Consider the following 25210-nt stretch of genomic DNA (forward strand, 5'->3'; position numbering starts at 1 on the left):
GCGCCGGCAGGGTTATTAGAACCGCTACCCACACCTGAAAGACCATGGGAAGCAGTGGCAATAGATTTCATGACTGATCTGCCAAAGGCCAGAGGGAAAACAGCCATCATGGTTGTGGTAGACCTGTTGACCAAAATGGCCCACTTTATAGCCTGCTCACATGCTGTCACGGCAGAAGAAACAGCTAAATTGTTTGTAGAAAATGTGTTTAGGTTGCATGGCGCCCCCTTGAGGGTGGTTTCAGACCGAGGGAAACAATTTACTTCCAGGTTCTGGAGGAAGCTCATGAGCTTGCTGCATGTAGAGGTCAATTTTTCGACTGCCCGGCATCCTGAAACCAACGGGCAGGCGGAAAGAGCCAATGGCATCCTCCAGCAATATTTGAGGTGTTATGTCAATGACAGAGAGAATAATTGGGTGGAGAAGCTGGCGTTGGCGGAATTTGCCTACAACAATGCGGAGAACGTGTCCACAGGAATGAACCCCTTTTTGGCTAATTACGGGTGCCATCCCAGGGCTTTCCCAGGGGGGGGAAGGGGAGAGATGGAGCGTTCCAGCTGCCGAACAGTTCGTGGAAGAAATGGAAGCGATCCATCATCAGCTCCAACTTAACTTAGACAGGGCCAAGGAGGAATATAAGAAGCAGGCAGACAAAAACAGAAGGGAAGGTGAAACCATTAGGGTGGGGGACCAGGTGTGGCTGTCAACCCAAGGGTTACCATTCAAAGGGGGTTGTAAGAAGTTAAGACCCAAAAGATTGGGCCCATTTGAAGTCACGCAACAGGTCAACCCAGTGGCTTTCAGACTCCGGTTACCTAACCACATGAAGCTGCACCCAGTTTTCCACAGGTTGTTGCTGTCACCGTATAAAAAGGGACAGAGAAGGGAGGGTTACTCGGGGACCAGCAATGGAGGACAGGGAACACAGCAACCATGTGGCGGAGATCCTCGATTCCAGGTGGAAGGGAGATCAAGTAGAGTATTTGGTAATGTGGGAAGGGGAACCGGAGTCGGAAAACACCTGGGTCATGGCAGAGGACGTAAATGACGAGGTTTTAATAGAAACTTTCCATCAGAGGTTCCCACGTAAACCTCAGCCTGTAGCGAGGTTCCGGAGGGAATACTTTGCTACCACCGATGAGGAAGAGGAGTTGGAGGGATTCACAGATTCCGAGGAGGAGGAGGATTCAGCGAGCCGGAACGGCGACCGATGGAGGGAAATGTTCGAGACGTCTGAAGATGAAGAGGATTCTTTTTGGGGTTTTACCTCCTCACCGCCTAGAGGAGAGGGAACGGGAGGGGGTGAAGGGGGTCCTGGAGGGGAGGTGGATGTCAGGGAACTGCCATCGGAGGAACAGGTGGTGGAAGGGCTCACGGAGGCTGGGAGAGACTCAGCAGCTGAAGCAGGAACCAGCAGGGGGAGAGGTGGGTCTCTGGTGGAAGGGCTCACGGAAGCTGGGAGAGACTCAGCAGCTGAAGCAGGAACCAGCAGGGGGAGAGGTGGATCTCTGAGGGAAAGCGAGCAAGAGGGAGGGCTCAGGGACACGTCCAGCGAGAACAGTGGGGAGGTTTCTGGACCTCCCATAGGGAGACCCACTCCTCGCCGGAAACTGTCACGCTGCGAGTCCAGAAGACGTGTTTCCGTTAAGGAGCTTTTATGCTGGAAGCGATTCCGAAAGCAACCACTGTCGGAATCTGCAAGTGACTAGAGCAGCCATGTCTGAGGGGCTCTGTCACAGACAGAGGTTTGTGAACTTGCACAGACTCTGAGGGACTACTATTTTACGCACAAGCAGCTCATCATCCCATCACAGTCCCATTAGTATTTCTGTACTTTTTTGTGATGATATTTTTATCCAATACATTTAATTGGTTATGTCATCCACTAACTGTTCCTTATTTTAGAACAATTTCAGAATTTGATGACCCAGGGAAGCAGATACCGTTAATATATGCTCTACTTTAAAGAGGACTCTTTTTGAAGGAATTTATTTGAAGCCAAGGGTTTGTTTTGTTTTGTTTTGTTTTTTGCCTAGTCCAAGAAAAATTTAAAAACACAAGCCTAAGAGGGGCCTTGAAGTTGTTCATCAACAGCACCTGAATAGCAGACAGAGCAGATACACAGGTTTGGTATTTACTGCTATGCTGAGATGGATTATATTTTGCTTTAAAGAATAATAATTTATATATTCCCTTTGGCGATGTTTAAGGGACCACTCTCTCTCTCTCTCTCTCTCTCTCTCTCTCTCTCTCTCTCTCTCACACACACACATTCAAAACTTTCCCCCCTTGAATAGCTGTTTAGACCCCATAATTTGATGTGGCTATAGAAAGGTTGGGATTTTTTAATGCTGTTTAAGCTGCATGTTAAAAAGGAGAGTTTTGATACCTATAGTTGCATTAAAATTGTATTTTAGAGGAAAGAGGGGCACAGGATTGCTTTGCCAGAGAAAAAAATGAGAGAGACAGAGACAGAGAGGGGATGTATGCCCAAAGAGTCTGGGTGAGCCTAAGAAAGAAGAAATTGCTGCTGGAAACTGTGACCTGCTTGTTAGCTGGCTCCGAAGGCACTGGAGCCTGCAGCTGTCTCTGTTCTGGTGCTATCGGAATATCTCCCGTAGCTGACAACATTGCTACAGATGACTTCCATGGATAAGGCGAGATAAATGAGACGCACTAAAAGGCCTGAAGAAAATTGAATAAAATCATAGGCAGTATGTTCTAATAAAGGATTTCAGTGAAGCCTGTTTACTGCAAAAGATATAATGAATCTGTTAGGACAAGAATAAGACTACAATGTATGGCAGCATCTGAATATTATTTATATTTCTTTTCCCTTACACTTAATGAAATGATGAAGCAGCGAGCGACACCATGCATGTCAACAGGGTGTCATATTTTAGTGGGAACTAATGGCAATTTATTAGTGGTTAATGTACTTTGTCAGTTTTGGATAAGATCAAGGTCATATATTCCCATTTATATTGCCAACTTTCTGAGTGCCTCTACCATGTTATTCCCCCACCCGCTGCCCCCATAGAAGTAGGTCCTATTGATTTTAAATGGGAAAGTAAGGGCCAGTTCTACATCCGGAATAAACCAGTTGCAAACCCTTCTGTAGACTCTACTGATTACTTTCAAATATAAAGGTAAAGGTACCCCTGCCCGAACGGGCCAGTCTTGACAGACTCTGGGGTTTGTGCGCCCATCTCACTCAAGAGGCCGGGGGCCAGCGCTGTCCGGAGACACTTCCGGGTCACGTGGCCAGCGTGACAAAGCTGCATCTGGCGAGCCAGCGCAGCACACGGAACGCCGTTTACCTTCCCGCTGGTAAGCGGTACCTATTTATCTACTTGCACCCGGGGGTGCTTTCGAACTGCTAGGTTGGCAGGCGCTGGGACCGAGCAGCGGGAGCGCACCCCGCCGCGGGGATTCGAACCGCCGACCTTTCGATCGGCAAGCCCTAGGCGCTGAGGCTTTTACCCACAGCGCCACCCGCGTCCCTACTTTCAAATATATCTCTATGTAAAAAAGTGCATGTTCATACAAACAATCATGTCAGATTCCGCCTGGTCTTCTCAACATAAAATTTTAAATGCACAAGAATCCCCCAGACTCTACTCAAATTCTAACATATAACCTCCATCCTTGCTACAGCTCAGGAAAAACTTTGCAGGTGAATTCTCCTGTGGTAGACCATGTATATTCATGTGGTTTCATGATATGAGATGATTGTTTAATGTTTCTGTTTTGGTTTTAATATATTTTATAAGGCTAGTTGCCTGCTGAAAAGTAGGGTAAGCAAAATTGTAAGTAGTTTTTTTTGGGGGGAGGGCAGTCTCTGGGCTGCCTTGGCAACTGTTGCCAAGGGAATTGCAATGATGGGACAGTGACAGTCGAGGCGGGCAGTTTGGCCTGGGTGGGAGGAAGGCAGAGAAGAAAGTACAGTCATACCTCGGGTTAAAGCATACCTTCAGGTTGAGCATTTTCAGGTTATGCTCTGCGGCGACCCGGAAGTAATGGACTGCATTACTTCTGGGTTTCGCCACTCACGCATGCACAGACGTGCAAAATGGTGTCATGCGCATGTGCGGAAGTGGCGAAATGCGACCTGTGCGTGCGCAGTCATGTGTTACATTCTACTCAGGATGCGAACAGGGCTCCGGAATGGATCCCGTTCGCATCCAGAGGTACCACTGTATGGTGGGAAATTTGTGAAGTATATCTGGTATGGGGAGGCTGCAATCAAATTCTGGGAGTGGCTGTGGTGGATAGAGACTGAACGAAACACGGGTGGGAGATTCAGCAGCCTGCAACATGTGAGATGCACTCTCTAAGAACACCCAAGCCACACCATAGCATCATCCGGTACTCCCATGAGGTAGAGTTGGTTCATCCAACCAGAAAGAGTGCAGCCTTGCAAATATGCTGGGGGGCGGGGGTGGGGAATCCTTCCCTCATTTATAATAATGTGTTTGTTTACGCTTCCATTCTCCCTTTACAGAGTGCAGACTTGGGGCGCAGCCTCACACCAGTCACACTTGTGAAGGTCCCAACTGGACCTAAGCTAGTAGGCTTTGTTTCAGCTTCAACTGTTTATGTGTTTAGAGTGTAAGCGATTTGAAATAGGATGGTTTCTTGTGCTTGCTGTTAAACACTATATTGAATTTGTTTTATATACAATGCTAGAGCTAAATTATAAGAAGCTCCCAAATTATATACTAGCTTCCAAAACATGTCATTATGCTGTTATTTCTATTTTGCCCTTCATAGGGTATGTCATCTCTTTCTTGAATATCATGGACATAGGACTGGGATTTTTCCTGTAGCGGGTAGGTTGCCAAATCTAATTTTATGATACTTTCCATGCTAGTTCTACGTCTTTCTTAACGTGTTTCCATTCTTGAGGGGGATGATTAATTCTTGTTTATCTTTGTCGTCCAATTTCTCTGTGTCCTCACTGAAGATGCCAACCATAGTGGCTTCCCAGTGCTGAAAGATCCCTGAATTCTGGGAGGTTCTACAACTAGATTAGTATACTTTTTGAGTGCTTGTTTAAGTACTGAATGCAGAAAATTTGTCAAGATTTGAGCCATTTCCATGTGAATCTCTATGAAAACATATTTATGCAGTTTGAGCTGCATTTACAACAGCTGAACTCCCCCTGAATTCTCTTCTGGATGCAACTCCTGGTAATATTTATATATTTTTCAAAAAAAAAAATATAAACTGCACCTTGATTCAAAATTGATTTTAGAACGGTACCCATAAAGCATTTAAAATTTACAACACAATAGTGAAACATAAAGCAGTAAACAGCACTATAATGAATGGAGATATAGAAACTATTTGGCCCCTTTCCACCCTGGTCTGTGTGAGCTATACCTCATCACTCTGCCCCAGCCCTTTTAAAGAATTGCTCCATAAGGCAAAGAAGAAGCCTGATACTTTTTTTTCTAGTAGTAGTAGTCATGAGGGCATTGTTATTCCACCTCCTTTCCTCCACCAAAAAATAGTGGTGGAGTGAGATCTGAAAACTTAGATGGCATACTCTATTATAAAATACATTTAAAATGTAATTCATGCTACTGAGGTCACATGTTATTGCTACTCCTGGCTATCACCAAACTAACTTAAAATGGTATCTGAACTTGCTGGCTGGGGGCAGGGTGGAATGCACATCAGAAGCTGCTCTTTGGTTGCTGATTCTACCATCTATTTTGAATGGCCATTTAATTACAAGGGGAGTTTTGTAGAGTGGTACCTCGATTTTCGAACTTTATCCGTTCCAAAAGACCGTTCGAGTTCTGAAACGTTCGAAAACCGAAAACTCAACAGCCAACAGCTAGGCCTCATGATCTTGCACTCAGTGGAAGCCGCCTGTCATGTTCGACTTCCGAGGCGTGTTCGAAAACCAAAACATTTCCAGTGGTACCTTGGTTTATGAACTTAATCCGTTTCGGAAGTCCATTCTTAAACCAAAGCATTCTTAAACCAAGGCGTGCTTTCCCATAGCAGTAGGGCAGGGGTCTGCAACCCGCGGCTCCGGAGCCGCATGCGGCTCTTTTACATCTTTGCTGCGGCTCTGGGGTTGATACTAGCAAGGGGAGGAGGCGCATTGTGCGCCCCGACACTCCTCACTGTGGCGGGCACTGTACTGGCTGTGATGTCGCATGGGGGCGGTGCGTGCATTAGTCACGCACCGTCCCGACGTCACCTTCCCGCCCGCTGTCAGATCGTGGCTCCGGAGATATATTTGTTTTAAATGTCGCAATGGTTTTGTGGCTCCCAGTTGTTGTTTTTTCTTCGGAAACGGGTCCAAGTGGCTCTTTTTGTCTTAAAGGTTGCAGACCCCTGCAGTAGGGGATTCAATTTACAAATGGAACACACTCAATAGGAAACGAAACATGTTCTTATTCCAAGGCAAAGTTCACAAACCAAAACACCTACTTCCAGGTTTGCAGTGTTCTTAATCCAAGTTGTTCATAAACTAAGCTGTTCTTAAACCAAGGTACCACTGTACTTCCAGATTTGTGGCGTTTGTAAACTGAAATGTTTGTCAATAGAGACGTTCGAAAACTGAGGTACCACTGTATTGTATTCTGCTATCCTTTTTTGACTTATTTTATTTATTTATTTTTATTTGTTTATTAAATTTGTATATTGTATTTTATATGAAGATCACAGGGCAGTTCACAACATAAAAATACAAAAAATACAAAAAAATATATCCTGCTTTTCCTTCCAAAGTTGGCCAGAGCAGCAGCATTATGGTTTGTATCAACTTTTCTAATTACTTTTCTAATATAGTTAGTATTGATTTTACCCAGTTTGGTGAAACACAGTGAGGTTTGAGCCTTTCAGATTTCATGAAGATTTCAGAGCAATGTGCTACTGATCACTGAGATCCAATTCCTTAAAGGCCTTACTGAAGTAAATCCATCCAGGTAACTTGAATATATTAGATTGCAACTAGCCTGCTATTTCTGCCAATAGTTCTTGGAAATATCACTTCTCAGTGAGATCACCTTCCCTTCCTTTCAATTTTCTCTCTTTCTCCCCCACCCTTTCTTTTGCTTACCTTACGACTCCCTCCCCTTCCTCAGTCCTTGTTCCTTTTCACCTCTTCCATTTGTACGTGAAAGCAATTGTGTCTGTCCTTCAGCTGCAAAATTCATTCTAAAAGAGACAAGACTGCAGCTCAGGCGTGCAGCGACCCTTACCTTGGCCTCTGTGGTTGCTCAGGAATGCTTTCCCATAATATAACGGCATTTTCTCATCTTCTGTTTGAGGAGCTATGCAAATACTGCAGCTGTGCCAGCAGCCAGATCAATCACAGATTAATCATGGATAGGCCACTTTGACCTCCAGCAGAATTTATCTGAATATGTAAACACATAACACAGCCGTTACTAATATGATGCTAAATCAAGTTTCAGTCACTCATCATCATTTGTAAAATGTTTCTTGAGAGTCAGATGAGCAATTCCTTTCTTCATTAAAAAAAATAAAAATCAGAAGTGAACGTGAAATTGAGGAGGCTTATTATGAGGAAACGCTGAAGCAGGAAGTCCAATTAAGTGACAGTTCCTCTTTCAGGAGAAATTTGTGATGGGACATGGGAGGAGCTGCAATTTCCCCTCCTTGATAGGTGAGTTGACCATTTATCAGAGGCCCACCAGCTTCCCTGCCTAGGGAATATCTTACACACCGCCCTTTTCAAGTTATCCTGGACGTGTGGAAATATGATCATGATGACTGTAGGAGTAAAAAGTAATATAGAGACGCTGTGCTTATGTATTGCATTTATATCCCACCTTTCTTCCAAAAAGCTCCAGACAATGTACATAGTCCCTGTCCCTGTCCCATTTTATTCTTACACACCCTATGAGCTAGGTTAGGCTAACAGCTAGTGATTGGCTCACAGCCACCTTGTGAGTGGAAATCTGGGTTCTAGTCTCTCACTCTAACCATCACACCATACTGGCTACCACACTTTATGTATAACCATCTCTATGCAGGGTTGACTTAGGCCATTTAGGCAGCAAGCCTAATCTCACTTACCTAATATTACTTACCCCAATGAATTCAGTAGGACTTACTTTTACACTGGCGTGGTTAGGATGGCAGCCTTTGTCGTCCAAGCAGCTGCATTTAGAGATGTCAGTTTTGGATTCTGTAAGTTTCTCATTTTCCTAATCTTAAATTCAGTTCTCCACATTTCAACATCAGGTTGCAAATTCTTTCTTAAAAGTCCTCATGAAAATTCTTCACCAATTTATCGCTAATTTCTCCTAAGGTACAGTTTTGTAAGTAATTTTCCTTAATATAATGCATTTTTGTATATTATTTTCACTAATATAGTGCATTTTCATGAATGTAACACATATACCCTAGTATATTCATTTCTGGACACAAGGCTGGAGAACTGAATTGCAAAATTCAAAGAAGTGCAAATTTCAAAGGATTGCTGCTTTTCTGCTCCCATATTGTTTGGAAAGTACAAATTGGGGAAGTTTGTCTTTCAATGTGATGTCTATTGATTTTCTCTCTCATCCCTAGGTGAATTGTATGGGGCACCTCCAGACTGTCAATATTTTGCAGGAGGGATTCAAGTGCATACTGATATATTTAAGATTAAGGCATTCTGTTGCCTTAGTGCAACAAATACACACTTTTTTGCAGTTAGGAAAGTGATGAGGAAAGGCCCTGAAAAATGTAGAATGAATGAAGATTAATGGAAAGTTGTATAAACATTCCACAAGCTTCTTGTTATATAACCTTCCCACAAACAAATCTGAACAAACGGTTCCTAATGACCATATTTGCTCAAACCTTTGTGTAAGCTTTCTGCATACAAATCAGGGTGAATGTTCAAGAAATATGTTGTCTGAAAGAGCCTGAGATCTGACAGGTGCTACCTAGGATTGTTCGGAATGTCTTTGAAGATGCTGGCACACAATTTTTCACTCCTGCAGTCCCAGGAGACCACTTGGATTGCTTCTATGGTTGGGTCAGCTCTAGCCACATGGTATGTTTATAGAAATAAAAGCCTTGATGCCAAAGGGTAGTGAATAATGGAATTCTTAATCTTATTCCCATTTTCTCAATCTGGTTTCCCCCAAGCAGATGAAGCCTTTTGGGAGATTTATTTTGAATAAATTTGCATTTTAAGTTTGGGACAAAGGCTTATGATACACCTACAGATTTATTCTGCTCATGGTATGATGTGCTGTCATTCTGACATGTTCCAGCCTCCCAAATGGTAAAGAGTTGCAGCCCATCAAGTCGGAGGAATAGTGAAAAATAATTCAAAGACTAGTGTTGCAGTTTCTTGCATCTGCTTCAGAAACCAGTCAATTATACCTTTACTCTGTAGTTCACGTTTCATCCCTCCCCCCAAGGGAGACTGGATGTTTGGGCATTTCCATCCTCCCCCTCTCTTTGGCAAAACATAATTTGCTGGGGCTTGCAGCCATGAACTCTGATAGTAACCTATGTAATAAAGAGTCCATTGTACTTAGAGCTGAGTCAGGTTATCATCAACAGTGTGTCTCAATTGATACGTAGCCCTTGATGAAGATGGAGCAGTCTGCTCTGTACTGTTATTAGTGCCACTAGTATCGTGGCTGATAGGTCTACATCTCTCCTCAGCATTTACAAGGGAAACAGAGTGCTATGCCCTTCACTTGTGACTGTGAGGACGATGAAACTTGAAATGGCATTTAGAATACAGCCATGAAGGGTTAGATGTCTGTACTAAGAAATTAATCTGAGTTGATCTTGTCTAGACAGGTGAAAAATGAATGCATGCTCATCCACCTTGATTAAAACAACTCTCTCCTTTTCTTTTTTAAACTGAAGAATGCACATGCCTGTATATTGTTTTGTAGTTGGTGGTAAAACAGAGGTGCTGAACTGGGAGCGAGTACTGCAAAAGTCAATTTTTGTGATCTGAATCTTTAATCATAGATGCCAAAGATATAACAGATTAAATAGAGTATAACATTCCAGAATGAGGTTGTAAGTGAGAAGCAATATTGTAATACAAAAATTCGCATGTAGTCATTTATTCTTTAATACCTTTCTTATTTATAAAGGATAAAGGTAGCAACTTAAATGATGCACCAATTATAAAAAGGAATTGTTTAATGACATCTACAGAATCACAGAATAGAATGAGCCAGTAATTATAATGCACTGCTGTTTTCAATAAACCTGAAGTCACCTTAGTCAAAGGTACTTAAGAAAATGGAGGATACCCCCAGATGGAGGCTTTTGGAGCTTTCTGATTTTTGTGTGGACATGCTCCAGAATTATGCTTTCTTTCAGTTTCATTTCCAATTATAAATGACTACTGCAATATATAATATATGAACATGAATGGCTTTAGTAGGATATACAAATGAGTTGCCTCTAGTCTTGGTCCATGTCAAGAGTTGCTTAGACTAGAATCAGGAACCCTTGGTTTTGCATGTAGATGCCCTGTGTGGTTAGCTACCAGAGCTGCAATTTGGAGCATCTTCCCAGGCAATGAATGTTCACCTTCTCTCCGAGTCTTTCCATTTAGGCTGATCAGCACTACTCTTTCTGACTCCAGTGTGTTGTGAAGCTTTCCTCCTACCTATTGCCACAACTCATGTTTACCCCATACTTGTGCTTCAGTGTTACAGCCTATCTCATTCCTGTCCAATGCCTATCTGCCCATTCCTATACTGCAAAGTGATGTTGTAAACTCTGGCTACACTCCCATCTAGTGGTGGTGACTGTCTGAGGGCCGCATTCTATCATGGGGAACCTTCTAGGGGCCATGTGGCAATGATGGGGGAGGGACTAGATACAACAGTGAATGGAAGCAGAGGCAAAAGTGAGTAGAACAATGAATGCAATTCTTGCCTGAGGCTATATCTCAGCCACACAAAAGTCAGAAATTTCTATACAGCAACACAATCACTCTGTCCTCCATCCAAGCAAGCAATAGGCATTATTATAGTTCAAGGACACACTGGAGATGGGGAAGTACCATCTGCCTTGAAGGAGGTGGCGATCCACCTGCTTCTTAAGAAAAGCGCTCCCTGACAACTATCACCCAATGGCAAAATCCCCTTTTGGACAAGGTGGAAGGTCTACAGTTTGTGGGTGCTCCTAAATTCAATACTGTCACCAGAGGTTCAGGTGTCCTCAGTAGCTAGGAATGCCTTTCTTCAGCTCCAGCTGGTTCAGCAACTACGGCCCCTGTTGGACACAGCTGACTTGGTCACTGCTCTGATAGCTTTCAGATTGGGTTGTTGTGGGCTGCCCTTGAAAATGTCTCAGAAACATCAATTGATCCAAAATGCATCAGCCAGATTGCTGGTTGGTATGCCTTTCAGATCTGATATGACTCCCATTTTAAAACAGCTAAATTGGCTGGCAGTTCATTTTTGGGCCCAGTTAAGGTGCTTATGGGACGCGGGTGGCACTGTGGGTTAAACCACAGAGCCTAGGACTTGCTGATCAGAAGGTCAGTGGTTTGAGTCCCTGCGATGGGGTGAGCTCCCGTTGCTCAGTCCCTGCTCCTGCCAACCTAGCAGTTCGAAAGCACGTCAAAGTGCAAGTAGATAAATAGGTACCGTTCTGGTGGGAAGGGAAACGGCGTTTCCGTGCGCTGCTCTGGTTTGCCAGAAGTGGCTTAGTCATGCTGGCCACATGACCCAGAAGCTGTATGCCAGCTCCCTTGGCCAATAAAGCGAGATGAGCGCCGCAACCCCAGAAGCTTGAAGGGGTGTATATTTAATACTGTGTTTTTAATATTAATGATGTTTTTTAATTGTTGTAACCTTAGGGTGAAGGGTAATAAATTCTAATAGTAATAGTAATAGTAAGAAGAAAAAGAAGCTTGCTTGTACCAGAAATAATCTCTATCAAAATCACATTTTAAAACATCTAGGATTTGGGTGAAAATTTATCACTTTTGTGTTTCTTTTTCCCTCTCTCTGGGGTAGATGTGGGATGGACATTTCAATGAACTGGAGAGTGGACATTTTAACTTATTGTTTTCTCTTTTACCAATCAACACATTTTTAAGTATTTCACAAGTAAGTGGTACTCTGGGGAGCTTATTGGAAATGTAACAAAGGCTAGTTAGTTAAAGAATCCTTCTATAGCCACAAAGGAGGATAATTTCTGGGCCTGGGTTGATTTTTAATTTTAAAGTGTTAAAGTGATTGATTACAGATGTAATACATTGGATTAAACCATCTGGGCTTGAACTGAACTAAACTAAACAAACCCATCAGCATATGCTGATGGTTTTCATTACAGATACTACCAGTGCCCCCCCCCCTTCAGACGGTACTCAGGGGTATGCAGTACTGGCCCCTCTTTTTGTTGGTGTTAAAAAGTGTGGCACTGAGTGTAACAACTTTATGGTGAGTGCCGGCACCTATTTTTCTAGAAAGAAAGCACTGGATACTATTCACTGTTGTTGTTGTTATTAAAATTTGTATACTGTCCTTAATCTGTAGATCTCAGGGCAGTGCAGTTCACAACATTAAATAGAAGATGAAAACACAAAATATATAATAAAAACAAGAACAAAAACGCCCACAAACCAATAACCCCACCCCACCCCGATTTCTTACCTTAAAAAGTATCCATAGATACTTTGGTATATGATTGATGGTAAAATAGAAATCTGACTAGTGAGTGCTTGCTTTTTCAGCTTTTCCTGTGATATACACGGTGTTTTTTTCTAAAAAATGTTTAGAGGTACTCTCATTTTGACTCAAGATCATCACCATTTTATAGTTGAAATCAGGAAAAAGAAATACAGTAAATGAACAAAAGTACAAAGATTCACAAAACTTCTTTTTTTTCTATGAGTACATCACAGGCAAAAATCACCTTGCCATATTTTTACTATGTTCGAAATGAGCATGATAACCTGATCTTAGAGAGATGAATGAAGACAGGCTCTTTCTCCTGAAAATATACTCAATAAAAACAAATTTATCTGGATATCCTTTAGTGGTTGTAATTTATGGCCTTTCCTGTTTTATGTTTGCATTTATTTATTCCATTTATGAATTGCTCCACAGAAACATCCTGAAGTGTTTTGAGAATAAAAACATAAGCGAAGAAAAATATATAAAAAATAAGTCCAATACAGATGCAAAATGAGATAAAATTCTTCACTTAAAGGGCTTGTTTATTTCATACAATTTATATACTGCTTGATTGCAACCCCCCCCCTCTCTCTCTCACACACACACCTCAAAAAGGGTGGTTTTGTGTGTTTTTTGGAAAAGGAAGGTCTTCAACAGGCATTGAAGATATAATAGAGATAGTACCTGCCTGATATGTCATGGGAGGATATTCCGAAAGGTTTTCTGAAGACTCAGTTGCCTACATTGTATGAAGTGGACCTCCTGATGAGAAAGCATTTTCAGGAGGCCCTTTCCTTGCAAAGCATAGTGATAGTTGTATAAGAGGTATTCTGGTCCCATGTTGTATAGGGTTTTGTATACCAGCATCTTGAACTTAGGCTTGTGCCTAATTGGCAGCCAGTGCAATTCTTGCAGCAGCAGCAGCATAACATGAAGGCAGTATTCTGTCTGCTAGCTTCAACTTCAGGGGCAACTCAGGGGCAACTCCACACAGTGCGTATTACTGTAATCTTATATGGAGGTTACCAGCACAAGGACAACAGTTTATCAGGTTGTCCTGGCCCAGAAATGGCTCTAGCTGTCTTGCCAGCCAAAGTTGGTAAAAAGTGTTCCTATCCACTGAGGTCATCTTGGCGCCATCAATACCACTCTCCATGCTGCTCTGTCCCATCTGGAGCAGCCGGGGAGTTATGTGAGGCTGCTGTTTGTGGATTTTAGCTCTGCTTTTAACACTATCCTCCCCCATAGACTGGTGTCCAAGCTAGAGGCGATTGGACTCTCCAACTCCACCTGTCTCTGGGTTTTGGATTTTTTGTCAGAACGTTCCCAGAGGGTTAGAGTAGGGTCACACATGTCCACAGCCCTTAGCCTTAACACCGGCTCACCACAGGGTTGTGTGTTGAGTCCCCTGCTCTACACTATCTATACGTATGACTGTACAGCCATCTACTCCAGCAACAAAATCATCAAGTTTGCTGATGACACTACGGTGGTGGGGCTCATTTCAGGAGGGGATGAGTCCGCCTATCGGGACGAGGTGGAGCGGCTCTGTGTTTGGTGTGGAGAGAACAATCTGGCTCTTAATACGGCTAAGACCAAGGAATTGGTGGTGGATTACAGGAAAAAAAAGGCGGACATTCAGCCCTTGTATATCAACGGGGAACGGGTGGAGAGGGTGGCGGAATTCAGGTTTTTGGGAGTAGCTATCGATCAGGGCATGACTTGGAGCGCACATACCACTGCTCTGGTGAAGAAGGCCCAGCAGAGAATTTATTTCCTCAGACTTTTAAAGAAGAACAATCTGAGTGAGAGACTGCTGGTGTCCTTCTACCGAGGCTCCATAGAGAGCATTCTTACATACTGTATTTGTGCTTGGTTCTCCAGTTGTACAGCTAGGGAGAGGAAGGTGCTCCAGAAGGTCATAACCACAGCCCAAAGGATTATTGGTCATCCTCTCCCATCTTTGGAAGAACTGTACGGTTCCCGTTGTCTTAGGAAAGCAAATAACATCCTGCAGGATTCATCTCACCCGGGACACTGTCTGTTTGCACTACTGCCTTCTGGCAGAAGATATAGAAACATCAAGTCAAAGACAAATAGACTGAAAAACAGTTTCTATCCAAGAGCTGTGGCCCTTTTGAATGCTGTAACTCGTTAGTGTGACCTGGGAGTTTGATGGGTGTGGTGTGGGTGTGGCTGGAATGTGGTTTGTTTGGTTGTTGTTGTTGTCTTGCTTTTGTTGTTTTAAGGGATGGCATCCAATTTCGTTGCACTTTGTGCAATGTTGCACTTGTGTAATGACAATAAAGAATCTATCTATCTATCTATCTATCTATCTATCTATCTATCTTTGTTGACAGAGCTGCTTCCAGGAGTATCCCCGGACTATTAACCTGCTCTTTCGGGGCAACCTAATCCCATCCAAAGCAGGCAGTTGACCAATTATCTGGACTTTGGAAGTGTTCACATCACCTCTGTCTTGCCAAGATTCAGACGGTTGGCCCTCACCCAGCCCATCACGAAATCCAGGCACAGGTTCAGGGTTTGCATGGGCTCTCTTGATTCATATGCTACAGAGAAACAGAGCCGGATGTACTGATGAAACCTTGCACCAAATCTTATGACAGCTTCCAACAGCCTCATATAGATGTTAAATAGCCCTGGGGACCAGATGGTACTCTGTGGCAGTCCATAGTACAATTGCTGGTGGGCAAAAGATAATCATACAGCCCTGGAGATAGGATCAGAACTACTATAAAACTTTGGCCCCAGTACCCAACACACTGAGTCAGTTTAGGAGAATGTAATGGTTATTGGTATAAACAGCCATGGACAGTTCAAATAAGAATAGCAGAGTTGTACTCCCCCTGTCCTCATCCCAATAAAGGTCATCCAACAGGATGACCAAGATGGATTCAGTTGAATAAGCAGGACTGAACCTAGCCAGAAATGAGTCAAGATAATGGTTTTATCCAAGAGTGCTTTTAAAGTCCCACTATGACCATTTTGCTCACCCCCAAAAGGACAGTAGGAAGTAGTTAAGACAAGGTCAAGGGTCTAGGGTGGGATTATCCAGAAGTTGTTGAAACACTCTCTCAAGGTGGTTGTGGCCACTTCTTCCCACAAGGACGCATTGGCCATATCTGAGACTCCTCAGCCAGATCCCCCCCCCGACATTCTTTAATAAACCAAGTGGGTCAAGGAGACACATAGCACCTTGTGTATATCATCAGGCCACATCAACTGAAACTGATCAAGTGATCTCATCTGAAAATGTTTCCCAAAGATTTGGGATTGCAGAAGTTCTGCCAAGCATGGCACATTGCTTTGGGTGGCAAGCTCATGTCAGAGTCCTGATCAATGATGCTATTCTCACTGTTCAGGCGAGCAAACTTTAGCTTAAGGGGGAAATCTGACATTGTTTTGTTACTGTTCATTATTCTTGAGGTGACAATCCTATTTCCCAAGAATTTTATAATCCGCACTGCAAATTTTAATGCAGTGGCAGGGAACTAGCCTTCATACTATTTCCCTTTGAGAATATTCCCTTGGCACAAAATTTGATCTCACAGCTTGGGCTAGTAAGGAGCTCTGATGCTGCTCTTTCTAGCACCAAAGACAGCAGTGCCCCGGAGACACATGGGGCTTTGCACTGTTTTTAATGTAGTGCAGCTTTTTATTCTAGATATCTTGTCTTGAAATAGACATGCTAGAATTCCCCTTTGGCTCTTCAGGCAGAGATCAATATACTTTTCAAAAACATATTAGTGGTTTTCTTAGAAAGGCACTTTAGAGAGAATTATTACTGGCCAGAGACTATTTTTCATGTATATAGGCCAACCAATATTTCTTTTATCAGTGCCAAAGCAGTGATATTACTCAAAAAAACAAAAGTATTTTGTCTTCTGGTTCTCTTGCACCAGGAATCTGGTTTCAAATAATCTAGGTATCCACTTGATATTTTAACCTTAGGAGAGCAGGTTTCTTGGTTCTTTGAAAAGCTGACCTTAAGAGTTGTCCCCCATATATAGATATTTCCTAATTTTAGAGACTATTTGAAAATGGAGCCATTTAACTTTGTTGGAAAAAAGGGTCCTTTTCTTAAATATAGAACTATAAAATGAAATGAATGTTTGAAGAAGAAAGACTACACCATCTTCTCATTACACTTTTTGAAATGGAGACTAGGGTGGACTTAAACAGTTGGTCGTCCTTCAGAGCACACCATCAAACAAGGTATTTTCTTCCACACACATCAGTAACAGCAGCAGAAAGAAAATCTGTCTCTTTCATTCAATTGCACTGTTCTACTTTAAAGTGGAAAAGACCTTTGACATGCTCCTTTTTACTAACCTAAAACAGAGGCATTTGGCTCGGGCTTCCTGTTAGCTTTGAAACAGCTGCCTCAGCACTCTGATAACTGGTTCATACTTCACTGAAATATATCAGAACATTGACTCTTCCAGATGACCTCCTGATTGAGCATTCATCCTGATTTGTTTGTGCTGAGGCATTCCTGTTCATTAAACATTTGCTTGGACTTGTTTATATGGAGGATATAATACGTTGGCTAATATTGCTGTTATCCCACAGTTTGCAGTGCATTTTCCCATCACTTTTCTTACCACAAAAAATAAAAATAAAAAATACCATTTGGGTGAGGAAGCAGGTTTCCTGCAGAAAGGTACCAAATCCACTTTAATTGCATGACCTAAATTTGGTGGTTGCCGTAGACTCAAACCCACAAAATAGTGACAGTCTGGATATGGTTTCAGAAAGGATTGTGGTGTTCTACCATTTTGATTTCAACACCTGAATGTGTCACTACATCAGGCATAGGCAACATATTGCCCTTGTTGGGAGTACAGCTGCCATCATTCCTGACCATCAACCATTCTGACTTAGACTGATGGGAGCTCAAGTCCAGGAACGTGTTGAGGGCACCACATTGGCTACCTGAAGGCTAATTTACACTAATGTGGTTTGTATTTTCCCATTGTGGAAGATACCATGTGTCATTGATTTTAGCTCTATTCACAAACTCAAAGGGATAGGTAGGGGAACAGCATTTTGGCAGCAGGGTCTGTACACAAACTGTGTAAACCTGTTAGAGCGTGTGTCAAGCTTTGCATGTACAACTGTATGCTGGAGGGCTTTTCATGCTATTGGGAACTCAGCCTTTGTAGGGGTGTACAGCCAAATATGAAGGGCTCACTACACATGCTTTAGTGATCACATGCAGATTGGGGCAGAGCTGTCCTCTATGATGTGTCTCCTGCATCCTGCTCACTTTCATTTTTGCCCTTTTGAACATCTGAAAAAAGGCTCATGTAGTTAAGATTTCATACATATTATGAAATTCATGGCTGAAATCCAAGTACAAGCTCTGCATGCCCCCAAAGAGGTTTTGGACTTGTGTCTCTTGAACAGCATCCCTCCTCATATTGGATGACATACTGCTTTTGAGGCTGGAGTCTGCTGGAAAAAAATGGCAAAAATACCATAGGGTGCATCCAAGCCCTTGGGTGTGCTTAAAAGTAACATTTTAGATCTCAGCCATCATATTTCACATCTTTGTCTATATTCCTATGTTTCTTCTTGAGTTCTGCTGTAATGCCAGCAGCGAATGCTTTTGCAGCTGCAATAAGGCATTGTTCAAGAACCATCATTCATATAAAATTATATATTGCACTAGGGTCATGAGTCCCTAACTCGAAGTGTTAACCATGTGTAATTGCTGATGCAGTCACAGCAGTGGAAAGGTAACAAATGCCTTTTGAATCTCATTCTGCTGTTTCAGCCCGATGAAGGAGGAGTTAATGGCTTTTCCTAAATGAACATTGCAGGGTTTCTCCAATCATGTTATCTCAGTGGTAGATCCAGCTGCCCACACTAATTAAGTCTCATCTGTTATCTGTAATCAGAAATGTTTCACTGTAACAATCAATGTTTTTGTCCTAGGTGGAAAGGCTGGCCTATTTTTTTGGGTGAAACACACAAACCATGCAGGTAGATAAACAGGATCTTTATCTGACAGTTGCATTGAATCCCAATATTTTCACGGGAGCATATGGAATCAGAATCCTACCTGCCTTTTGAAGAGAAGGTTACATGTATTGTTTAAATGTAAGGAAGCATAAGAAATCACATTCAAAGAAAATGAGCTGCTCCATCCTAGCCCCAGCATCTTCACAATTCATTTTGTAAAGACAGCTTGCTCCAGAGATCTCCAGACACAGCAATGCTGACATAGATCACCCTCTGCTGCCTCCACTAAACAGATGGTCAGCAGAAGAAGCAAGGGAGTGCCTGCACTCCTCAGCTGGGAGGAATGCCCCAGGGAGGCAGTGAAGAAAACACTTTACAAGTATAGCAGACACCTGGATCTAGCATGGGAAACTAGCAGCAGGAATGTTCCATGTGCACAGTAAACCTTTGTATTTGTGGAGAGTGCAATCTACATGTGAATATCCTCCTCACTGGATTGTGCTGAGTAGTCACATATTTTATTCCTAAATTATAAGTAGCAGTACCATGAAGAGCTTCACCTGTTTAATTTCTGCATGTCAGGCTGCTGGCCAAGGCGCAGGAGTGGGACCAGTAGAACAGCAACAACGGGGAATTCTAAAGACTGCAATATGCATATTGTTGGGAAGAAGTTTCACGGCATCCCACAAGGCTGGTTTAATATGAGCATGCATTGGCTTGGGATGTAGGTGGATTGGATCTGCAACTGCACCCACACCATGCTGCTTTGGCTCCCCCTCTCCCAGTAACTGAAGTGACACAACAGTGTTGAGAAGTCAGGTAACAGCATTGCTCACACTGTCCCTATCAAAATAAAACACACACCCTGTCCATTGTTATTAGCTCCATTGGAGAAATACAGTTGAACACTCCAGTCAAATACAACTGAACACTAGTGAGGGCTCATCATCAAGCCTATCTAGTGGCAGTGAATGCAGCAATGAAGGCATACTTTGCTACCTCCATTGCATCCTCATTGTACCATCCAACAAAGCTTTCGTGGATAGTGTGGGGCCTTTTACAGTCCAAGTGTTGTATCTGAAAGGAAGCTTTCCTTAACTAAGAGGCTCTCTCTGTCATGAGGGTTCCAAGTCACAGAAGAGCTTCCATTCACACAACAGATTTCCCTTCAAATATTTTCCCTCAATGTCGAGGTGGTGGGGGAGCCAGGCCTGCCCATCCACACTATTTCAGTTGTTAAAGAAGAACTATAGCAAAGGGCTATAGTGTAGTTTCTACGTTGCGTTTTGAACACTGGTTGTCTCTATCCCTATGCCTATCTTGCCATAATAATCTGCACCCACACATCTTCCTCCATTGCAACTACGCATGATACACATAAAGCAGAATCTAGAGATCTGAGTTGTACAGTAAGAAAACAATCTGGCCTTTAGGAATTTTTCACTTGGGTAGTTCTGCCCGGACACTGAGGTCCAGCGCCAAGGGCCTTCTGGCGGCTCCCTCGCTGCAAGAAGCCAAGTTACAGGGAACCAGGCAGAGGGCCTTCTTGGTAGTGGCACCCGCCCTGTGGAACGCCCTCCCACCAGATGTCAAAGAGAAAAATAACTACCAAACTTTTAGAAGACATCTAAAGGCAGCCCTGTTTAGGGAAGCTTTTAATGTTTAATAGGTTATTGTATTTTAGTGTTTTGTTGGAAGCCGCCCAGAGTGGCTGGGGAAACCCAGCCAGATGGGCGGGGTATAAATAATAAATTATTATTATTATTATTATTATTATTATTATTATTATTATTATTATTATTATTTAGGTGCTGGGTTTTAAATTTCAACTGAAGGACAATATAGTGATCAGAATAAGATTGTTTGGCATAGATGTGCATTAACAACATTAAAAAAACACCAACCTCCCTTTAGTCGTTGCATGTGTTTTATCTTTAACATACAGGAGCTATTGGACTCCCCCCCCCCCCTTTCTCCCTGATGTCTCATTCAGGCAATTCGCTTAATCAATGTTTGCTGATGTTTACGCTCTAATGCTTATTGACAGCAGGTGTAGAAAAAGTAAATCCCAAATCTGCATTAAAAAAACTGCCTCATATTCAGGAGCCTGCTGTTTTGCTGTAATTTTAGAAGACAGGTGATTTTTCATGGCACTTTCAAAGAGCTCTTTTCTCCATAGCTGGATCTGTTTTCCTACCTGCTGATTTCAGAAGTTATGCTTGGTTGTTGTTTTTTACCATGGCCCTGTGTGAGATGCTGAAGAGAGCCTATTTGTTTTCTTTGCTGATGGACTCTCCTTCACAACTAGCCCTGATATACTGCTTTGAAAAACTAATTCAGTTCTAGTGATTTAGGAGTCATTTGCATCATGTCTTGTGCTGTTCTCCTAAACAAAAGTGGCAGGGGGTTGCTTTGAGCATCACTTAGATTGTGGCTTTTGGATAACGAAACATGGTGAAATCATGTCACATCTCAAGTAATGCGATTTTGCAATCTAACATCTCAGTCTTTAGTGCTTTTATCTTTAGCATCTTCAGCTGCTAAGTTCTGCTAACGTGAGTGGGAATTATATGAGGAAATTCCCTACCCATGCTTCCTTAGTCTTTTTTTCCTCTCCTTTTAAGGATTGAAACAGAAAATATGGTATTAAGTGCTGCAGAAAGGAAAGAATTCCAGTTGCTTGCCTTATATTTAAGAGCAGGAATAACTGAAATCAGCTGTCGTATGAATGGGCACAGAAAGAGGCTAATCATTTGTTTACAATACTGTAGTTTATTCAACCCAATGACCAAAGTTACCTGGGCATTTAGCTATTTGTTGCCTGGCCTAGTAAGCAGTGAAATTCCAATCCTGCCATTCAGTTCCTTTTTTTAATGATATTTATTAGAAGTTTAAAAATTACATAAAAAAGAAGAAAAGAAAACAACAAAATTTTTTAACAAAACATACATTACAATACATAAAAAAGAAAAAACAACATAAAAACCAATACAATACAGCAAAAAAGAACAATAACATTAAAACACACATCCAATATTCCATATCTTTATCTTTCATTTACTTGTTTCATCGACCTCCTCACACCTCCCTTTTTGTATTCTAGTTTACTTAATTATTTCAGCAAATTCTTTCCATCTTTCTCAATTTTTGTTAAATAATTTATCTTAACGGTCTAACCTATTAATTAACTCAGCAAATCCTTTCCATCTTTCACCATATTCTGTCATTCAATTTACCTTAATTTATTTTAACCTTATCTTACCATAAAATCCCTTAAAACTTAAAACTTAATACGTATTTATACATAACTCCTTATATCATTTCTACAAAAGCCAAATAGTTTCATTCCAACATTTTTCCTAATACTCATTAATTTTGTACTAATTCTCAAAATAATTTTTTAAAAAAACTTTCTTCCAATCCTCATCCAACGTCTCTTCTTCCTAGTCTCGGGTTAAGTCAGTCCTTACTGTCCATTCCATCTAGTCCATCAACCTGGTGATCTTATGTCCGAGGCTCTTAAGTCTTTTCCATGTCCCTTCTGCAGATCTTCTTCTTGTTTATACCTGCACTTTACCTTGTCTTTTGTTGATCTTTTTCTTAATTTCTTTCCTTTCTCATTAAGGAGTAGGTCTCGGGGAGACTCCAACCCAACAATATCTCCGTCTCCCCTCAACAGATCAGCCCATTCTCCACAGTCAACACTGTAGTCCAGAAAGTATTTAAAAGCATGTTTCAAAGTCCCTCCAAAGTTAAGAGCCCCCGCAACTCCAGACCCCCCAGGCCCAAAACCAAATCCCAAAAACCAAAACGTCCCTGCCTAGGGGGATCCATCCAACTTCCCATCTCCCAACCAAACAATACTCCCTCTCTCCATATCTGACTTTCTCCAGGTTCAGTCTTCAAAAACAGCAGCTTATGCTCCTGCAGGGCCTCAGGTTTCTCCATTTGTGTTACTTGAGGTTCAACGGCAACCTCCTCCATTATCTTCTGCCCTTGCACTTGCCCTGTCAAAACAGATTCCTGGGTTGGTTCCTGAATGGTTTCTATATGAGTATTCACTGTTTGTCCAAAGTTTTTGACTGCAACAGTCATCAAATCCATCTTCTCATGCAGCTGCTCCAACAAAGCGCTTGTCTTGCAAAAAGCAAGCACTAAAACTTCTTCTAAACACATTTTTATCCAAGGTCAGAGTCTGGTCTCATGATCCTTAATCTCCACAGCTGTGAAATCCCCAGATCGACTCCAGCAGCAGTTTAACAAGCTCCCTCTAGAGGAGACAATTTCTATTTGTATCCATCTTTTGAAAGCAGGTCCAACAAAATAAAGTTACTTTCATTTTTCAAATATTTTGTTTCTTTTGAATGCAAAAGGCAACATTGGAATCAATATGTTTCTCTTTTTAAACTGTCAAAAGACGTTCCATTCACAGTCAATGAACTTCCCCCAAAATTTCTGTCTCTGACACCCGGTTCCCAGGTTTGAGACGGTGGAAATTTATCTTTCTTTACTCTCTCTCCTGCAGGCTTGAACAATCTAAGATTTCCCCCCTCTTCTGCTTCCAAGAGGGGTTTTAATGGTTATAACTGAAGGAAACTTAGTCCTTTATATATGACCTTCCTGACTTTAGCTTGCAAAGTTTTGCTTCAGTCTATTTACAAAAGCGGAAGGCGGACTTCCTGTTTAGAACCTTCCTGCTTCGGTGCCAAATTAAAATGTTTCGCAGTCCAATTTTCCGTTCTACTCACGGGTACTTGTTTAGAGTCCAATTGTCCCAGGAAAAAAGTCAGCGCTCTCCGGCAACGGCTGTGCGGCTTCACTCCATAAAAGTAGCGGTTGATTCAAAACACCGTGCCGCTCACCCCACGTCGCCTCGGATCTCCAAAAAGGGGTTTCCCTGCGAGTAGGGGAAGCGCTCTTGGTGTCAGCCGAATCCCACGTTCCCAGGTTTCCTCCGCCTGGGATTTTTGAGGGGTCTCCACCTTCGCTGCGGCGGCAAGACCCGATTTTCACGGAGCGGGTTCCTCTCGGTCAGAGGAACTCCACCATTGCTAATGGCGCTAACCCGGAAGTCCCTGCCATTCAGTTCCTGACTACTACACCAAAAAAAAAGCCATAAACTACCTCACCCCAGGAACAAAACCAGCTAACTGGGGAAACACCCGGAGCTCCAGAGGAGAAGGCATAGACAATCATAGAATCATAGAGTTAAAAGGGATCCTGAGGATCATCTAGTCCAACCCCCTGCAAGCAGGAATATGCAGCTGTCCCATATTGTGTTCTACTGGCTGAGCTATCCCAGTTTTTATAAATTTGGCAATGATGAGCTATGGGAATTTCTGCAGGAAAATCCTAAGAACTGAATATACACATGCAATGGCACACAGTGCTTTTGTAATATGATCAGTCATAGTCGCTATTCATTTTACTAGTTGGGTTGCAGAATTGTATGATTGCTTTGTGAGGCAGGGAGGGGTTGTGGAAGAAGAGAAGGAAACCAGAAGAGGGAAGAAGTATCTAAAGATCAGATAAAGGAGCCTGAGAAGAGCCACACAAAATTCAAGATAAGCAGAGTCACTTGTTCAAAGGGAAAATGTACAGAGCAACAAATAATTAAACTGAGACATGAGAGAATAATCTTAAAACAGAGCTAAAAGGAACTCAAGATCAATTGTGCTTGTACATCAAAGACAAGATGCAGCTGAGGGAGGCGTGTGATGAGACTGGATACATAGTAGAATTGTTAACTATTATGATGTGTACTGTGTCACGTGCATAAGAAAGAAACAAGGTACTGTGTCCACTTCCATTATATGAATGGGATGGGAAATCTGTTATTGTCTCTTTTTTATGTGATATGATTCATTTCTTTTACTGGGCTATGATTAATCATTTCCTAAGTTCACAGAAATGTCTTTGTAGGGAGCTCTCATGTTTTAATTATCTAAGCCTCAAATGTTTCAGACAGCAATTGCTTGAAGACTTGTGCAGTGAAAACTGAAGGTTGGTATCTTTCTGGTAGCTCAGGCCAAAAATAAAACCAAACTTATTACAAATACATATGAAAGCTTCTCATTTCAATGATAGCTGTTCTAACTTATCATTGGAAGATGGAAGCACATCAGAATGTTAATTCTAAGAGGAGTGGTGGGATAATACTTGCCATAAACCACTGTGGGAAGTTTATGAGTCTCCAGTTAAAATCTCATTTGAGAGAAGGAGAAAAAAGTAATACAAGTAGAGTTAGAAATGTCAATAAACTAATTCATTAACCACAGATTAATATATCAAGTTTAGTATCTTATCATTTTTAATGTCAAGACATTCATCACAAGTAGAGCTAGAAATGTCAATAAACTAATTCATTAATCACAAATTAAAATTCTATATTTTTAATTGGTTTTTCTTTTATTTATTTATTTATCTTAGATATCCATATACCACTTTTCAGGTGAACCTCACAAAGCAGTTTACATAAAAAACATTAAAACAATAAGCATCAATATTATATCTCAGGGGTTGCCTCCAAGCCTTTCTATCTGGTCAAGACACTTTCTAGGCAACACTCCCCTTCC

General features: G+C 42.0%; 1 protein-coding gene across 1 annotated transcript in view; it reads right to left on the minus strand.

The window, feature by feature from the left end:
• The window catches only part of LOC309514603 (interleukin-6 receptor subunit beta-like), a 76200-nt gene extending 68921 nt beyond the window's left edge, over positions 1 to 7279 (minus strand). Inside the window, exon 1 of the mRNA XM_082191764.1 lies at positions 7082 to 7279. The gene's annotated coding sequence lies outside the window, so the exon portion shown is untranslated. The remainder of the gene's footprint in view (positions 1 to 7081) is intronic.
• Between the last annotated feature and the right edge of the window lie 17931 nt (positions 7280 to 25210).

Source organism: Podarcis vaucheri (genome assembly GCF_965113315.1).
Source record: "Podarcis vaucheri genome assembly, chromosome: 11".
NCBI lineage: Eukaryota > Metazoa > Chordata > Lepidosauria > Squamata > Lacertidae > Podarcis > Podarcis vaucheri.